Source organism: Myotis brandtii, unplaced genomic scaffold, assembly GCF_000412655.1.
Source record: "Myotis brandtii unplaced genomic scaffold, ASM41265v1 scaffold374, whole genome shotgun sequence".
NCBI classification, from domain to species: domain Eukaryota; kingdom Metazoa; phylum Chordata; class Mammalia; order Chiroptera; family Vespertilionidae; genus Myotis; species Myotis brandtii.
In genome coordinates, this window is record NW_005364372.1 from 3,831,917 (window position 1) to 3,852,484 (window position 20,568).

Here is a 20,568-nt window from a genome sequence, read left to right on the forward strand (position 1 = left end):
TCGTGGTAAACAACCTGCTTCCCTATTTATAATGGTCTGGCCCTCTAGCAACTTCAGCGCAAAATTATAGCTAATTTGCCTACAAACGTCAGGTGGTCATAATAATCTGGCCACTCACGTTCAAATATAACCCAAGTTCAAAGGCTGTTAAATCGCATTATTTACCCATATCTTCAGAAAAAAATCACTTCTACTGTCGTGGTAAACAACCTGCTTCCCTATTTATAATGGTCTGGCCCTCTAGCAACTTCAGCGCAAAATTATAGCTAATTTGCCTACAAACGTCAGGTGGTCATAATAATCTGGACACTCAATATATATATATATTTTATCAATTATCCCTAGGGAATAGAGGAAAGCTTTAAGATAAAATTATACTTGAGTTGGATGCTTATACAGTAACTCAGGGGCTTCAAAATTCTCAAAATACAAGCAACAAAAAAAATTTCACTTTGTAAACCAACACATACTCTCTCCTTCTCTCTCCTCTCTCTCTCTCTCTCTCTCTCTCTCTCTCTCTCTCTCATACACACTAAAACATCTTTTATGAAATACTTACACCCTTACATTTTCTATTATATTCCACTCCCCATTCCAAAAGAGCCAGTCTTGAATAATAAGTTGATTTCATAACATATTAATGAAGGGCAACTCACAGTTTAAAAAATACTAGGTAGTTTAAAAAAAGAGAATCAAGTTATCCATTCGATGAAAATTCCAGACAAAGGGAACCTCATGTGCCAGTCATGGAATGACGTGTACAGAAAATGTTAAACATTTCAATGGAGTTGAATCACCACAGGCATGGGGGTGAAGAATTGAAAACTGGAATGGCACTTTGTGTCTCACCCTATTCTAAGTACATTACTTAAATGAACTCATATATTCCACACAGAATCCTGGGAAGTATTCTTAGGCATGTTTCCCATTTTGCAGATGTGAAAAACTGAGGTACAGAGGGCTAAACTGACTTGGCCAGGTTACACAGGCAGTAAATGGAGGAGCTGGGGTTTGAAACCAGGCTCAGGTTCCCAATAATTTAAGTAATTAGGTTACATGCTTTACCAGAAATACTGTGGCAAACTACAAAGTTGGTTCCCCCCAAAGAAATAGTTTTTGCCAGAATTGAGGTTATACTTGATAGTACTGTTGAGCAAAATATGTTAATAGAAAATGATTAAATCACTGTGGTATTCCCAAAGGAAAGTGCACATGGAATTCTGTGTCCTGTCATATATCTCACAAACAAATAACCTGAAATTAAGCGAAGATGCTAAGGCATTTATAGAAAATAGACTTCTTTTTGCCCACTCCAAGTTTAGTCGTAGAAAACTGAAGTTGTATCTACACAGTTTCTAAAATCAATCTACAATCAATCACATTCACACCGTTGGAGGCCATTTTTACGGAGTAGCCATGAGTGGTGAGGAGACTGCAGCAAAACACATTCTGACTTTTAGGGTTAGTTTAGGAAATGCATTTTGATTTTCAGGGTTAGTTTAGGGGTTAGAGTCAAAATCTAACCAGTTCCTCCTAGCTTCTTGGGGGCTGTAAACCTTTAGCTTGGGCCTATGATGCAATATATCTCAGGACCAAAGTATTATAAAAGCTCCTTTCCAAAACATACATTTTAAGAGAACAGCAGGATTCGGTTCCCCTAACCAACAGCCCCACTGCAAAGACACAACATGTGCTGGTCTGTGTGCAAAGCAAACAGCAGCCCTGCTAATGTGGTCTGGGCCAAATTCTTCATAATGAAGACATGTATTCCGGTGCAGAGTCAAGGTCATTAGAGTGAAAGGCTGTAATGCTTACAATTATTTTACCCCTCACGTTTCTCGGCATGAAGTCAAGGAAGACGACGGTGCACAGGACTAAAAGGAAGAATGTTTCCATTCCTGCAAAGGTCTCCTGGTGCTGCAGGGGCTCAGACACAGAGACGGAGTCAGTAGTAAAATCAGCTACCGTTTGGTTAAACAGCTTGACCTGAATTTGGCGAAGGATCCCCTTCCCCTCTCCTCTCCTCCCCTGTGCCTCCCGACCTGTGCAAGGGAAACATTAACTGACAGAATGGCAAGCAAAAAAGTAAGGAGCTAGCAACCACAGTCTAATTAAATTTAACATATTAAGAAGTGGGGAAACCGCAGGCAGCCGAAAAGGAGTGTTCGAGTTCAGCACAGCCATCGTTTCTAAGCCCAGGGGGTGCGTTGAACCCCATGAACGGCATCTGCAGGGGACAAGCAGGAAAGAAGAGCCCACGGTGAAGTCCTAAAGCACAATGATCCCATCCCTAGCAATGATAGGAAGGAAGGGAGGAGGGCTGTTGACAGGGGTCCAGGTAAAGTAGAAATTACTGCAACCTTTTCCTTTAAATAGGGAAAATGTGTGTTGATGTCAGGTTCACAAAGAACAGCCACTAATCAATTAGTCAAGCTTTCAAACCCCCTTTTCTACAATAACACGATGCTGGGGCAAGACAGATCTTTGGGGGCTGTGTATTTAGAAAAATTTGCTGGATGTAATCTAGTTTAAAGTGCCCTGGGCTTGGAGTCAGACGACCTGTGTTTGAAACCAGGCCCTGCTGTTCACCGGCTGTGTGATGGAGGCATGGCCTTTGTTTCTCTGGTTGCAGACTCTGCCTGGGAGACTACAGTGTGGTGGGATTAAAGGATCCCTTCTAGCTAATTCCATCGCCATCCGAAATCTGACTCCAATCAGGTTAGCAACCCATTGCATCAGTTTTCCCATTATGTTATAAAAGCATTATTTTAAACTTCTGTGATATTCGAAGTATTTAACAATCACAAGACCTGACCAATTTGTACAGGCACCAACCACATTGCCTTCTTTGGGGGTTTAAGTGTAGTGACAAAATGTACAGACCATGAAAGCTATAATGCCAATGACCATGATAAAGTCCCATTTTATGAATTCTAGCAGGAATTGGAAATCATGGCATTTACTATTTTTGCTCTCTCTCCTTGCTGTAATGGCTCCTTACTCCCACCCATTTAAAAAATTACCCCTGATTTGATTATTTAGTCCTCTATTAGACTTTTTGTATTTTCCTCCTTTATTTGTTTTCTTCTAGCATTTCATGCTCAAGCTTTATAGCTTGTCCTCACTTCCCTTTGCCTATACTATTTTATCTGTCCTCGCTTAGCCATTTTAATACTTTCTTTACCACATACAGACCCTTCTTCTGTACTCTCTTCCTAATAGGTTAAGTTCTTGAAGTGTATGGATGTATTTTCTATACTGTAAGTTGCAATAATAATCCCAGTACTCATTAAATGGATATCATCAACATCACCACCATCACTATCAACACTGTGAGCCCCACAATATCATTTACTTAATGTTTATATCCAAGATATCAAAAAAAGTAATTTTTCAGTTGCTAGCACATAATAGTGTAATGATATATTGACCAGCAGAAAGAGCTAAGCATTTCTCAGGAATGTGTTATGAAATTCCTTTTCATTTTATTTTCTTGTCCTGCATAATGGCAGATAGCTGCCACCTGACATGCTTGCCAAATACCTATAGCTCCAGAGCATTAGGCAAATTCCTGGTAAATATCTGTTAAAATGTGCCCAAAGCAATGGACAAAAAGATTTTGCACTGCTGGTGGGAATGCAGACTGGTGCAGCCACTATGGAAGACAGTATGGAGTTTCCTCAAAAAACTAAAAATGGAACTCCCATTTGACCTTGTGATCCCACTTCTAGGAATATATCCCAAGAAACCAGAAACACCAATCAGAAAGGATATATGCACCCATATGTTCATAGCAGCACAATTCACCATAGCTAAGATCTGGAAACAGCCTAAGTGCCCATCAGTAGATGAATGGATTAGAAAACTGTGGTACATCTACACAATGGAATACTATGCTGCTGTAAAAAAGAAGGAACTCTTACAATTTGCAACGGCATGGATGGAGCTGGAGAGCATTATGCTAAGTGAAACAAGCCAGTCAATGAAGGAAAAATACCACATGATCTCACTCATTCATGGATAATAGAGACCATTACAAACTCTTGAACAATAATAGATACAGAGGCAGAGCTGCCTCAAACTGATTGTCAAACTGCAGTGGGAAGGCCAGAGAGGGTTGGGGGGCAGAAGGGAAATACCCTTTGTAATACTTTTAGCAATAAAAAAATACAAATTTTATTCAATTTTATTTTCTTAATCTTGACTTTAAATAGTCCACTAAAAATAGATTAGTGTTTACTTATATTAGTGGAATTAAAACTATGTTGATGTGTTCCTAGCAAGTAAACTTTTTCCTTGGCTAATCCTGAGTTTTCTAAATGTCCCAATTAGCTGGATAAATTACAATTTAGTCAGCAATTAAAATAATCAGACATGTCCTTTATCTAATGCTTTTTTTTCAGGTAGGTAACTTCTGAGAAAAATTCCAATCAACTGATATTTTTAAAATCCATTCATTTGACTAATTTAATTTCCATGGAATTTAATTACATAATTGCATTGTAGAGGGATGGGCAAATGTATACTAATAAAATATGAGTTGAAAAGAGTCCTTCTTCTTCTTTGTAAGTTCTGTTAAAGTGACTAGTTCTATATTTAGTAAAAAATTAAGATGGGCAAATTATTTAAAAAAAAATATGAGTTGAAAAGAGTCCTTCTTCTTCTTTGTAAGTTCTGTTAAAGTGACTAGTTCTATATTTAGTAAAAAATTAAACACCAGAACATAAACTCTTAAATTATAACATTTTCAAAGAGATATTTTATAGGTGAAGATGACCCATACTTAATTCCCAATGAGGTTACAAGGAGGCCTAGTATCAGATTTATAAAGATGTTCTGAATACATTTTTGTGAATCATGATTTGGGGATCACATTTTCAGAAGCCAGACCCCCCCCCAAAAAAAAAACACACAACAACTTCTAAAACATAGAATAAATTACTTTGGACTTGATGCTCATTATTTGATCTTAATAGCTATTTAGAAATTTTGGAATTGGTAAAGAACACCACCACTCATTTTTTTCTCCTCATGGACTTAACCCTACCCAGGGTCACCTACAAATGTATTCTAGAATGTATTGAAGTCTTCCATTTGTTTTAATAAATATAATCATACAAAAGTCCTGGACATATTTATTTAATATTTTTAAAAGGAGAGGATGTCAAGGGTATTTTCTCTGTTTCATTTCATTAACATAAATCACTCTGGTTAAGATGAAACACCCTACATGTGAACTGCATTAAAGCAACTCTACCCTCAGGAGGAGAGTCAGAGCCGGGCCAGCTCAGGGACCCGCCTGAGTCCAGATCTGAGGCATGTTCACAAACAGGTGCAGACTCCTCACACCAAAATCAATAGAAAAGGTGTTCTCCCCCTGAAAATATTGGTCGCTCTCCCCATCCCACTTGGATCTGTTTAATTTTCTTTGATCTGATTTTGCTATTTTCCCCTTGCTGTATCATTTATGGTTTTGGGTTTTTTTTGTTTGTTTGTTTGTTTTGCTTATTTGTTTTAACTCTACCTTAGCATACACTGGAAAGACAGATGAAAAAAATCCTTTACTTTGATCTCCTTGGCATGTGCCCTCAGATGAAAATGTATCCCCAGTTAAATTTCTATGTCAAGACCATTCTCTGTCAGTGCATTTTTTCTAAGAAATCCTCCACCCTGTGAATTCCTCTGCTTCTTATCACTAGCCAGCACAGCCACTACCTTTATTGAAGGCTCATTACATGACACTTTGTAGTTTCATTCCAAATAACGGCAATACAAGGCATTCAGGTTCTATGAATCGAGGCATCTTTACCATAAAACCAGTGAAGCTTAATTTTCAGAATTCCTCACTTACATGGACCCTACCCTTGACACTGTACCTATTTGTATTTTTTTTCCTTTTTATTCTTTCTCTGAAAGAGAGTCCTCGTCATTGTACAAGATGGAGCCCCATGCCCCTGAGTAGGAATGACAGCATGCCTGTGCTGTGTGACATCTTCCCCTGGATGCCTGAGTGGTTGGTGGGGAGGTACTTAAAAGGCTTGGGTAAGCATCCCTTTCCTTTATCTGCCTTCTCTTACTGGATGGTCAGTATTTCATGCTTTGTGTCTTCTCTAATTGTCTCACAGTAATTTTCACTCCCAATCATCACTGTACACTTCTCCGGGGAGACCGCTGAATACTTCTGCATTTTCCTCCAGAGCAACTGGCTCAGCACTGAGCCCGTGGCAGGTCAGTAACTTGTCAGGCAGCTTTAGCACATCCATACCCATGAAAGATGCCTCAGGCCCCCAAGGCTGAATCAGGACACTGACCCAGCAGTAAGAACAGAGCTGTGCCATTTCCGCACCCTCAGCACCACATCAGGAGAGCTCCATCCAGGAACAAGTTCCCAATACATCTCAGTTTACTAGTATATGGCATTTCCCCCACAGGCACCCCTGCCTGCCAGAAGGGAAGAAGGCCTTGCTGAGTGGCGGGTCCTGTATTATAAGAGGGGGTAAAAGTCTAATAAATGGAAGCATTCAGGAAACCAACTTCAAAATTATGTAAATGGAATTTTGAAAAGTTGATTGGATGATGTCATATAAATCAATATGCAGCTACCGTTTTAGAAAATTACATTATATAAATCCAGGTCTCCACCTTTTACATGCACCCTTTGAAAATTAAAGACACAGTGTCATGGGATGGCAAGTAAAGGATGGTAATTACTGGGAAATAATCATAAAGCAAAGCACCAGAGAAGTTGTGGCAGACACTGCGGCCCAGATTCTCCACGTAGAAATGTGATGAGAGCAGAGTGAGACACTGCTGGGCACCCGGCAGCTCTGCATCCAGAATGGCTTCTTCTGGGCAACTTTCTAAATCCAGTCATGTTCGTCTTTGGAATGTACTCAGGTTCCCATTTTGAATGACTGGTGAGGGAACATACAAGCTTTTGTTCTAGTCCTGACACTAACTTCCTGTATGATCTTGGTGAGTACCTTGTCCTATTTATAAGGATATTTGAGGACAAATAAAATAGTTCAATAGATACAGAGCTTTGGGGCTTTGGTAAGAAAGACACTTCATTATGTTGGACCCGGGAAAAATCCATTGATGAGTCATGGAAGAAAGTATTCTGTAGGCTTATTCCAGGGAACAAGTCACTTTGGGAAGATAATTGTCACACTTCATCTCCCGGAACACTGAGCCTCCCAGCCACACTGTGATTTCCCAAGCACATCCCCTACTCAGCATATTGGAATGAGGGCCAATTTAGCAAGGGAAGCCTGCATTCAATTGTGTTATTCAAGAAAAATGTTTTCTCTTTATTGGGGAAGGGATGTATTAAATGTCATAAAGGCTCATGTTATAATGACATCTGAATGCTCTGATATAAATAATATGTTTTTTCTCATTAATTTTTTTATTAGGGTTTTTCCTTCCACTTATATAATTCACCTTCCATGGACATCTTAAAGGCACTGGGTGAGTACTTATGCATGGAGTAAAACGAAAGAGCATTTTAAGCAAATGACTAAGGACTTTGCTGATTTATTACTTTGATAACTGTAATATCTTTTGAAAAAATATGTGATAACCACAGCTGTGGTTTAATAAAGTTCAAAACATCTGTACAACCAGAAATATTATCTTTGGAAACGAAATGACATTGGCACACCATGATACTGTAGGGTCCACTCCCAAAGCCACTTTTCTTTTTTAAGCAGGAATAGTAATATATTTCATCGTTTACTGTCTTATTTCAGGGTGAGGTTTCTTATCATGAAAGTTATTCACTTCATTGAAACTCTCCCCTATTGACGTTCAGATAAACTATGTTCACTTTTTCCCCTCAGTAAAACATAGTCATGAATAACGAATGAGGTCCTAAAACTTCGTAAGTCCGTAAATGGATTTACCCATAAAACCAATTATATGTTCACACTGCAATTAGTTGCTAATTGTAAGAGTTAGAAAAACAAATCCATGTTTTTAATGTGTCATATCTGATCTAATATAAGTTTGGGAGATATATGCACATATTTAAGCTGAAATAAAATATACACATTGACTGTAAAATATCACCAATTTGCTATAATTTTGAATGGCAGTAACTTTACCCTAAGAAAATTCACTGGGTGATTTAATAGCGATATCAAAGGAAACTGACCATCTTTCTGCTTTTCCCTCTCTTGTTGACTCTCTGTTCCTCCTTTCCTTCTTTGTCATCATGAGCCTGTGTTATCTAAGAACAACCCAGAAACAACCAGTGGGAAACGGAGAAGAAAATCTGTAGAATCTCGCTCACCCAAGTGCTTAGCCTATCAGATAATAATATACTATTTGATGCATTATACAACAATATAATTTATTGCTTTTTTATTAGCTTACGTGTGAGGTTCTTAAGGGTAGGTTAGTTTTAGTTACTACTTCCTTACTACTGGAATACTTAAAGTCTTTAATTTGCTTTTGCAAATTATTTATCTTCAGGAGGAGATTTTGTACACCTAAGGATATTTTTTATTGCTCAGAAACGGTTATTAATTACCCTCCCCCCACCACCACCACCATCACCATGGCCTGGTGGCTTAAACAACAGACATGTATTTTCTCACAGTTCTGGAGCCTAGAAGTTAGGGGTCAGGGTGCCAGCAGGTTGAGGTCTGGTGAGGGCCCTCTTCCTGGCTTGTAGACAGCTACCAAGTTGCCATGTGCTCACATGGCCTTTCTTTCCTCAGTGCATGCACAAGGGAGGGAGAGGTAGGGGTTGAGAGCTAGAGAGAGAGAAAGAGCAAGAAAGAGTGAGAGAGACAGAGACAAAAACACACAGAGAGAGATAGGCCGAGAGGGGGGAGAGGGTCTGGAGAGCGAACTCTCTGGCTTCTCTTCGTAGAAGGACAGCAATCGAATCAGATTAGGGCTCTGCCCTCATGACCTCATCTAACCCTAATTACTTCCCTCAGGCCCCATGTCTAAATACTGTCACGTTGGGAGTTAGAGCATCAAAAAGTGAATTCTGGGGAAACAAGTCACCTCATAACAGTGCCTAATGTAAAAAGCACTCTTTGAATTAGCTGATTATTCTAAGATTTTTCTTCTGGTGTGAACTGACATAAGTTCATCACTGGCCCAAGTCAGTCAGGCCTTGGAATTTCTCTCAGGAGAGGTTACGGAGTGGAGGCTCGATTTTGTCCTCCCAAAGCTGATCTCCCTGGGCTCTCCATGTGGTTACTTCGGCCCCGATACATCCTTGCAAAGGGCTAGGGTCCAGTCCAGCCCGTGACTAAGAATGCTCAGAAAGGAGTATTGGATGAATGGTCACCAGGATCAGGTATAACATTAGACCTTAGTAATGTCGAGTTTACTTAAAGAATGCAAAAATAATTAACTTTTTTATTTCAAGGAGAGCCACGTCAGATGGTATCGCTCATGACTTTGCTACACAAAAGGTGATAAATAGTGCAGGAAATAGGCCTGGACTCCATGTCCCTTAGCTTCCACAGCATGACCAGGTCTCCTCCTAGGAGAGGGCGAAGGGCTGAATAATTATTAATTCATTAAGATGCATAATCCATCTTTAACAACTGGACCAAAAGAGGAGCAGTACCAAGTTTCAGGAGGATGAATTCCTTGGTGACTCTATAGCCATCCCCTAAGAGGGAGACTTCTCATTTTTGCTTCTTGGCTTCGGACCGAATTGGGAACACTTTTTGTGTAACCCCTTTGTGAGAGCTTCTGGAAGCTGGGATTTAATTTTGTAGAGTCTCCTGAGGGGTCTTTATTCCTCGGGGTGTCAGGACAACTCTAAAGCCACAGGAGGGTCCCTCACTTATTTCCACTTCAAAGGGGCATTAATAATAATCCTCCTTATTACAGAATTCAACCAGACCTTTCTGGTGTGATGATTAATTGGAAGGTGTTTTTCTTTTTCTTCTTTTTTTTTCTCTTCAATATATCAGGTGTAATCATTTTAGCCCCTAAAAAATAAATGTTCTCTCTGCAAAAAACAGGCACAAACAAAAATGTTTTGAAAAGTAATCACTTGTTTAAAAAATGGAAATTGGGCTTCTGTGTTGTGAGGAATGTATGTGCATAACGGTGAAATTCAACCCTGGTAAATGATCTGACTACCTCAAAGTGAAGTTTTTGCCTTCCTACAGTGGCCTTTAACCCTGCCCTTTCCTCCAATCTGAGAAGAGCTGATGTTGATGGAACATATAATGGCCCCTTTCCTGTGTAGTAAAGTCAGCAATAAAGCTTAGTAATTAAGGGTACCAGGGAGGCCCAGCCCAGCAGGCTAGTGGTGTGGCGAACACTTTTAGAACTTCAAACAATATCAAAGTCACTGAGAAACGGGCCTAGCTCAGTTCTGGTTTGAATTAAGCCTCACTTCCACACGCACTTTTCAAATCCAAGCTCAAACAAGAAAGCCAAGGCCTTCTGGATTTCATTAGAGCCAATTATCTTATCTGTTTCATCTCAGGCCTGACCCTAAGGCTGGCAAACAGCTATTCGGTGCATTTGTGTGGTTGTTTGAGAAAGCCTCCAGTCAGCCAATGGCCCGAGGACCTGCTAATTAAAACACTGTTGCCCCCCTGCCTCTAGTGATTAAATATTTTCAAGCTTTTGTAAATAATTTTTCCATTCTTTGCCCCAAGCCTCAAAGGTCCAATATATGCAGTAATTTATTTAGTTTGTCAGAGAATACTGTTGGAAATAGGGTCATAATGGAGCCTTTGGAAACTTTTATATGTCTTCATACTTCTGAAAGTGACAGTTTATAAACCAGCCAAATGTGTATACTGTTTCTGATGTAATTATGGCCTAATGGCCTTTCTCCTTTTGAAGTGATATAGTATATAACGGGCTTACATTTTGTCAATAATCATATTTCCTCAAATGTCAATGATATCTAGCATCGGAATTTAATGAGATCATTTAAGTCCTAGAAACTGTATCAAGGTATACTGCCTTCAAGTTTTTGCCTGCGGGTAGGTCACAGTTACAAAGACCAGCTTGGGAAGAAGACTGATTCGATTCTTGCTGGTGCTTTGTGGCCAGGACCTGCTAGAGAGCACTGTGAATGCTTTCCAGAGACAAACAGAGGAATCAGTGAGCGAAGGGATGAAAAGAAAATATTCGGGGAGAAAAAGAACCTTTCGCATTAAAACTATTCAATGAAAAAACTTTTCCCAGACCTAAGTTATATTCAGAGTGATCTTAAAATCTCAGAATGACACTTCTCTTGCAATTGCATTGTGGGGAAAGGGAGGGCATTAAAAACTGTCTTTATAGCTCTGACATACACATGCACACATGGGTTTGGCAAACACCCAGGGAAGCCCACCATGGCCTTCCTAACACGTGGACTCCCTGCACCCCACACTCCTTGGCTTGATAGGGCCACCTGTGTCAGCATGCATGGATCTCTAGACTAGCTCCTCTTGGACCAAAACAGAGTCAGAACAGCACGAAGACTCCTCTCCTCCCTCCTGCCCTGGGCACCGCCATGTAGGCTCCCAGCTCTTCCAGCCAATCCAGTCATGTTTTATTGGAAGAAAATAAAAATCCCAGGTTTTGTTTGTTGTTGTTGTTGCTCTTTTTGAAGTATTACAAGAAAAAATGTCGGCAGGCTCATTAGCGGCATCCAGCGCTCACTAGCACACCTATGAAAAGAACTATGGGACTGAACGGCTCTGCTTCTGCTGTTCTTAAAATGACACTTTGGTCTTATCCCAAATAATAGGCTTTTAATAAAAACATCCACCAACGGCAAACAATTAAACAATACATAAAGCACCAGGGGGCAACCTCGCGGTTCAGTTCCAGTCTGGAGCCTTTCCAACGGAGAACATGTGGGTATTTTACAAGGAACAATACACTTTTCCAAAGTTATTATAAAACAACAAAATTTTAAATTGGACCTAATAAGCCCTTCCAACTTGGTACAGGATTGCATACGCAGAACTGACAGTGGGATAATCGCTTTGCATTCCAATTATCAAAAGGGTGTTTAGAGAACCGTGTCAAACACATGTAATTACAATGACACACACACACACACACACACACACACACACATCAATGTATAGTTATGTATTTCTTTTCTATTTTGAAAGACAGATGAAATATGTTATGTTTTTTTTAAAACTGATACTAATAAACCTATAGGTGGATGATCCTTCTTTCATATTAACTTTTCATCTATATTCTACATATAGTCATTTGATATTTTATCAGTTTTCATATCCTCAAAAAACTAAATTAAATAAAATAAATTAACAAATTTTTGGCAGACTTGAGTTCTCGGAATAATTTAAAATTTAACCAGATGATTTTTAATTAACTCGGTAAAATATGACACACCGGATTTTATTACTTCTGTAGGAAGATTTTGTTTGTTTGCTTGTTTTTAAGTCAGGGACTTTTTCACCTGCTGACACTTGGTGTAATTATATTTATTAGAGAGAAAGTCATCACTGAATAGTTTCTTTCAATGTTATTTTCAATTTAGAAATCCTGGAATATCAAGGGGAATAAAGAGTATCAGAAACTTGTACAGGGGAGAGGACTTGGGGACACAAAGCAAAGTCAGAGGCCCAGTGTGGCAACTTTAATATCTAAGACACATTTTATGAAACTGAAAGCACAGAGGATCCAGTGACCAAGCTTTCTTTGGGCTACAAAACTTTTAAATTACATATCTGTGCCTGCTTCATTCTTGCTCTGGATTGCAAAGAAATTCTTCATTTCTTTGCCTTTGGCTATCATTTGAATAAAAATGCTCACTTGTTTCTTAAATTCAGGCCATTTAAATAATTCCAATATTGCTTTCATTTAAAGAAGTTATGAACTAACAAAAAAGAACATATCCTAGGTGAACCAATATTTGGTTTCAAGTGCAATAATATCTATCTTTCTTTAATAGATAAGATAATGCATAGGTGCTACTTTCTCGATGGATTTTTCCACAATTGTTTTGGGACACAAAATATTCCAAAATTGAGGTGCAGATGGATTTAAAATTCTGCTGAGAACAAAAGGTGACTAAATCACCCATCTGCCCCTCTTCTCCCACCCGCTTTTTAAATTGTGAAATATAAACTATAATGACAAGAAAGTTATTTTCCTAAGATCTTTCCACTAGAATTTATGCAGTCCATGAGCCTGCTGCCTTCCATTGGCTTCTTTTCTGCTATTTTTGTATATAAGAATAAACAATCAATACCCAGGACTGCTGTGCTCACAAGAAAGATGAACAGATTCCTAACAGACACAAGGACAAGTCCTCACCCTTCTAGAAGTTTAAATGTCTGCATAAATGGGAACAGATGTTGATATACAAATTTCATCTACATGACATGAAATCATTGGGATGAAATACGGAAAACTGAGTCCATCATCCAGATGTTTGATGTCAGGCAAAGACTTGAACTAATCTGTGAAAGTCCTGTCTACCAGAAAATGGTGTCCACTTCAGCCCTCCACCTCATAAGTAATATATGAGCAGATTTTCTGTTGAACAGAAGTTTCCCAAAGATGACTCCTCAATCTCAATAAGTTAGTAACTAAAGTTTTATTGGTAAAGTTATATTTGTCTAGGTCTCAAAAAAAGGAACACACATTTATGTTAATCATCTTAAAAATTATATATCTTTTCACTTTATTTGTCATCTCGATAAATTTATTTATAATAAACTGTAGGTGTGAAATCATGAAAACGCAAGGGAATGATTCGGTTTCCAGAAAACACATCCAAGCCCCAAATGCACTGAAATTTGGTTAATAGCTATTGAACAAGATAGAGGATAAGTGATTTTTACTGGGTTTTCTCTTACCAGTAAAGGAAGCATAATCTTAAAATCCTCAATAAAGCTATGAAAAAAAAAAGGCTGACTCCATAGTTTCTTAAGTATATTTATTTTCCATTCTGGCTGATATGACAATATCATAATTAACTGCACAACAATTCCACTATTACTAGATGAGATGATTTAAGTTGATGAATTGATCTGAGCTGCTTGACAGTCCAAAAAATCTGCTACTTCTGGCCTAAAAAACTTCACAATAAGATTTCATGGAAAGCTTTCATTTCCTGATATCTTTGAGTATTACACATATGTTGGGAGGATTTTGTGCAAGGCAAGGGTTTTATAACCCATTGTTCCATCTTCAAATAAAAACAAATCATTTCTAGTCACGCAAATTGCTTTCTTTCTTAGAACTGCTAGGAAAACGTTCACTGAACATAGCTTCTCTTTTAATTAGTCCTTATTATTTGGAACTCTGTATAATTGGTACACAAATTCCTATAAATATTTGGCTTTAAAACTGTTCTAAGTTAGAAGGCAAAAATGTTGTCTTAAAATTTTTATAGTTGATCTGACCTTTTAAAATAATATTAAATACAATGTTGTAGAATTTGAACTATTTTAAATAGTTCTTCACTGAAAATAATATCATTCACCTTTCAGAACTTCAAGCACTTCAAGTTACTTCCTGGACCTTTTACCTGAGTTCTATACTGTCTAATAATATCATATCTCTTTGATGCTCAGCCCAAAAATAAAGTTTGCAAGTTTCCCAAGGAAGACAGGTGTGCATAAGATCAATTTACTCCCAGGGTCAAAGAGCAGAATTCTAAGGGTATCTAGAGACACACACCTATAGAAATTGTAATTTTTTGATGAAAATTGGTACAATATGTTGCACAGATGAAAGAGAAAAAAGTGTTCTTAAAGTATACTTATTGGTGAAACTAAAGAGCAGATAGAGCTGACAGCTCTCTAAAAATTTATTCCTATAGATCTTTTTCTTCTGACATGTTCCGGTAAAACTTTTAAAAAGATCTCTACATGCGGAGTATAAAGAATAGAAACTGGACAATGAATAAAATTGTAGATCACACCAGCAGTAAATTCATATATATTGCTCTTCACTGAAGTAAAATATCAATAGAAGAAAATCATTACTGCTTTGTTCCCAAGATTGATTGACAAGTCCGAATTTGAAGCCCACATCTTCTTTATTAGCCAAGTGTTTCAGAAAGAGAAAATGTGGGCTTGATTTGTGAGCTATGATAAATGGTCTGGGAAAGATGGTAGTAGGGCCAATTTGATATGTACAGTATTTCATATTGGCAAATTGTTTCAAGAAATTCCACCCTTTCCCAAAATGTATTCGACATCCTTGGGAAAATACATACTATCATGAGCATAATATATTTGGTTGTCATTAACAATTGATAACCCATTTCCAAGTGGGAAGCATCAAGCACAGTTCTAATAGACAAAATAAGACCCCAAATCATTTTGCAGTATTGAGTATGATTTTTAGATGACAACAAATCATTCTTTATTTCAAAATTGGATCTAAAAGCTCATTTATCACTCTATGTTCTATTAAAATTTAATTTGGTATTTCTCAAGTTCAATTACATACACATTCCAAAAAATCTAAGTGTATATATATGTATGTATATTTCAAGAAAATATTTCTTTTAACAAAGCAAGAAAATGTATTTCCCATTGTAAATAGTCTAAGTTATCCAAAGGAAGAAAAATTGTAGGGGTTTCATTGGCTAGGCTCTCTAAGTATGTCAGATGAGGGAAAGGCACAAAAAGAAGTGGTTTGGAGTTATTATTGATACAAGGTTAGTGAAAGTCTAGGAGTTGTTTTCAATTTTAAAATAGTGTTACCAATGTAGATGTCCAAGCCAAATGCTAGATAGACTGAAATACATTTGCAAAGAATTTCTCACTATATTATTGTTTTGTCATCCCTACTCTTGACAGAGGAACTCTATAGCTGGGGATAAAGGAGTACTGTCTATATACTCAAACTTGTTGGCACCCAGTCCCTGATCACTACATACCAGCTGTGTGACATGAGAAAACCTACTGAAACTCAAAAGGGTCTTCATATTCCCATCTGGAAACTGGGAGCACTTAGCTCAACAACTGATAATGGTGAAAAGAACTGAATGACTAGCAAATATTCAGTCCTTAATGAATGTTCTATATTACTATGCTATTGGTATCATTATATTATGTCATTATTTTTACAGTGGCAATACTTTCCATTCGGTTAGCATGAAATTACATTAAAATTTCATATAAATAAGAATAATGACCATAAAAATCTACTGGTTGTCATTATCAACAATACATGTTTTCTATGGTCCCATCTCATTTCTCAGACAGAATTTAGCAACCCCCTCTTCAGTCTATGCATGTGACAAGAATATTCAGAAGTCAGTGCTCTAAAATTAATTAGAATAATGATGATATGTTTGATAAAATAACAAGGAGATAAAAATAAAATAATGCACTTATTTATGTGCCCTACCCCAAATTATCTACCATCATTCCATGCTAAACCCAACCACTCTAAGAAAACTCCCAGCTGACCATTATTGACTAGTTGTTTGAAGAACACTTGCTCTATGAACATGACAATAGGGCTCTATCCCCTGCTATTCAATTAAATACATTATTATTAATTTTTTTGCCATGAGCAGGGGTGAAATCATAGAAAACTATGGTTCCTATTTTAAAGATGCCACACTTAGAATTGACCATTTGACTTATGCTCTAAGAATAGACATGCTATCTAGTCAAGTTTCAAGCCACAGTTCTGTATTAATGGATTTTAAATTTGCTTCTATTATTAAAGAAAACAAGTCTGAACTAAAGACAGGAGAGGAGGAAGAAAATAGGCTGTCTGGACTGTTTTTATGTGCTCAACTGATTCAACTGTTTTGACTATGTGACGAATATTCTAATTTTTAAACATTCCAATTGGTTATAAGGTCAAAGTATTTTAGCAAAAGCTACATATATAAGCACAAAATATTTTGGTTAAGTAATTATGGCAACTATGGACTATAACACACTGGCTTGAGGAGTTGTGCCTCGTTAAATCACATGTTTGCATCAAAAGAAACCAGATCAACAGCTCTATGCTAGTCTCTTGGAGCATTCTCATTGTGTACCACATGAGCCGTTTATTATTTCATCAAAACCCTCTGAATTTAAGGGTTTTGTACTTCTTCTTTTATGTAAAAAGTCACACAAGGATGACATTCATCCACTCATTTAGTTTTTCAATAAAATAGGGAGAATTTCAAGAACTACGAATACCTTGCTTCTACATTGAAAATGACTACTCAAGCCCTAACTGGTTTGGCTCAGTGGATAGAGCGTCAGCCTGCGGACTGAAAGGTCCCAGGTTCAATTCGGCCAAGGGCATGTTACTTGGTTGCAGGCACATCCCCAGTAGGAGGTGTGCAGGAGGCAGCTGATCGATGTTTCTCTCTCATCCCTTCCTCTCTGTAAAAAATCAATAAAATATTTTTTAAAAAGAAAAGAAAATGACTAGTCATTTTTTTAAACAATTGAAGCTGCTTTCCTCTTTAGGTTTGTTTAATTAGAAGCATGAGAAACATATTGTCTCATGCCCATGATATACAAACTATTTAAATGTCCGTATATAAATAATCACTTTAATATTTGCAGGACTCTTAATTAAATAGGTAATCTTTAAAATAACCTATCCAGTGATCATTTAGAGATTATGGATAAAACAAAACCAGTCGAACAAACTTTTGAAGTGATTGGAACAGAGAATACTGAGCAGGCATTCAGCAAAATTATTTGTTGAATGAAGAGAAAACAAACTTTTGAAGTGATTGGAACAGAGAATAATACTAAGCAGGCATTCAGCAAAATTATTTGTTGAATGAAGAGAAGACATCTGACATTGTTATAAGCAAATGAATGGATGTTCAGAGTTCTTTGCAAACAATACTCCTTCAGGGGCCAAGAGATAGTTAGGTTGCACATAGCTCCTTCAGAGTTTTGCTAGGCTCACTTAATACCAAGAGTTTCCAATGCTTCTCTTAGAGTCAGCATGATGTCTACCCTCTTTGACTCATTTATTTATTCATTGATTCATTCAGCCCATATTGAATAGCTCTTCTTTACCATGATGTGTACTAGGCATTTGTGACTTGGGTCAGGGGGGAAAGGGCTTATGTTTCATTCAAAGTTCACTGTGCTCTACTGCTCCTTAGTCTTTTGAATCATGAGCAGTAGAAGAGTAGCAGTCTGGCATGAAAAAAAGAGCAAAGATCTCAGAGCCATAAACTGAGTTCACATCATGACCCTTCCAATTAGTAGTTCTGTGGTTCATACAAACCACTTAAGAATCAGCCATAATGTCTATAACATTTCTAATCTAGGACTTGGCATGTAAGACCTCAAAAAATAGCCATAATTATTTTGTAAAATGGTAACCTTGAAATATATTTTAGTTGAACATAAGAGATATTTGATATTACTGACTATTTTGAAAACTCTTGTGAAAAATCTTAAATATATCCTTCCATTATTTCAGGGACGAATGATTAACTGCATGGAAGAAATAACTACTTATCTGAACTAATTTAGGTATTCCATTATGTTTTTAAAATTATCTTTAAAATGTATAACAAACATGAAAATGTTTGGTTTGCCTGAAATTTTCTTCTTGCCATAGACATAACAGAAATCACAGGGCAATACAGGGAACACATTTTGGCTGGGAAAATGAGCAACCATCTTATATCCCACTATAAATGTAGTTTCACAGAGAGGCCACCCCTTCAAAGATACTCATCACAGTCCAGAAACAACTAAAATTTAAGAAAAAAGAAAAGGCACCATTTAGTTCCCCCCCCCAACCCACCTCCATATCCTACACCCATACACAGAAGCCAGAAGGAACTTTAGTTTCCATACTGGGGAAACAATGGTTGTGTTAAGAAGGATAAATAATACTACATTGAAATTATTTGGGATACTATTTCATTAAGGCCCCATATTAGAAAGAAATTTATATATTTAAATTGGCAATTCTTTGCCTGTAAAATACTTTATGAAGTATTATCCATATTCTGGCCATACAATCCCACCCTAATGGCCTTGAGCAAACAGAGCAAGACCAGTTCATGATTCCATGATTTTCAGTCTATTCTCCCTGCCAGTATGAATCTGCCCTACTCCAATTCCTTTTCCCCTTGAAACCTCCCACTCAACCTTGAAAGCACTAGTCAAGCAATACTTGATGAAACCTTTTCTGAAACCCTTCAAGAAGGGTTCTCTCTCTGTGTCTAAGGACATCTGTTCTCTAGAACATAAAGTATCACCTCTATTATGTTCTCTAAGAGTAAGTCAATTCTGAATTCCAAGTGCTTACCACGGTGCCTGGTATATAATATCTGTTCAATCAATATATATATATATATATTTTTTTTTAAAATCCTGACCCGAGGATACTTTTCCATTGATTTTTAGAGAGAGGAAAAGAAAAGAGAAATATCTATGTGAGAGAAACACATTGACTGGTTGCCTCCTGCACATGCCCTGAGCCGGGGCCGAGGAGGAGTCTGCAACCGAGGTAAGTGTCCTTAACCAGAATCAAACCTGGGACTCTTCGGTCCGTAGGCTGATGCTCTATCCACCGAGCCAAACCAGCTAGGGACAATCAATATTTTTGAATGAATGACTTACTTTGTTGATTCCTCCATAACAAGTTCACAAGTTTTTCTAGCCATATACATTAATTAGTAAACAGTTCAAAATGAAAAGAATTACTATGATTTAAATATGGTTCTTAAATAACTATGAATATTAAAAGCCACAATTTCACATTTTACACTAAATAATAGTGCTGCTCCTCTAATTAAGCTTAGATAGGTGACTGCACTGGGAAATTTAGAAAAGTTTGCTAATATGTGTGTACATTACAGGAAAGAGAAGGTGTCATTCTTGAGGACATTCTGTAAATTTCAGGGGCAGTTGATTCACTTACCATTTCAATCAAAAAACAATAATAATGTATACTTACCAGTAATATCTGTTTTCACATTATTTAATGAAATTGTTAATATTCAAAAGGATTCTTTAAAAAAAATCTTGACCACTCATTTTGCCACGTGAGAACAATAGGTACAAAATATAGCCCAGCTGGCTTGGCTCAGCGGTTGGGCATTGACCTAGGAACCAGGAGGTCATGGTTTGATTCCAGGTCAGGGCACATGCCCAGGTTGCGGGCTGGATCCCCAGTGTGGGACATGTAGGAGGCAGCCAATCAATGATTCTCTCTCATCATTACTGTTTTTCTCTCTCTCACCTTCTCTGAAATCAATAAAAAAATATATTTTTTTAAAATATGTACTAAATATAAATTATCCCCAGGCCAGTGTCGCTCAGTGGTTGAGCGCTGCACCATAAAACAGGAGGTCACTGTTCAATTCCTGGTCAGGGCACATGCTCCGCATTGGGGACTCCATCTCCAGCAGGGGGTGTGCAGGAGGCAGGTCAACCAACATTCTCCCTTCACTGATGTTTCTATCTCTCGCTATCTTTCCCTTTCTGTCTCTGAAAATCAATACAATTAGGAAAAAAAAAAAAAGAATTCTTAACATTGAAACCACTATGGTTTCTTAATATAATTTTTTAGTTTTACTGCTAATTAACATAAAATCTTCATGGACAACCCAAGTTTTAAAATACATAAACTTATTTCTGCTTTTTTCAATTA

General features: G+C 37.5%; 1 protein-coding gene across 1 annotated transcript in view; it reads right to left on the minus strand.

The window, feature by feature from the left end:
- HDAC9 (histone deacetylase 9) overlaps window positions 1-20,568 on the minus strand; it is an 846,941-nt gene that overhangs the window by 131,425 nt on the left and 694,948 nt on the right. The gene's annotated exons all lie outside the window — the stretch shown is intronic.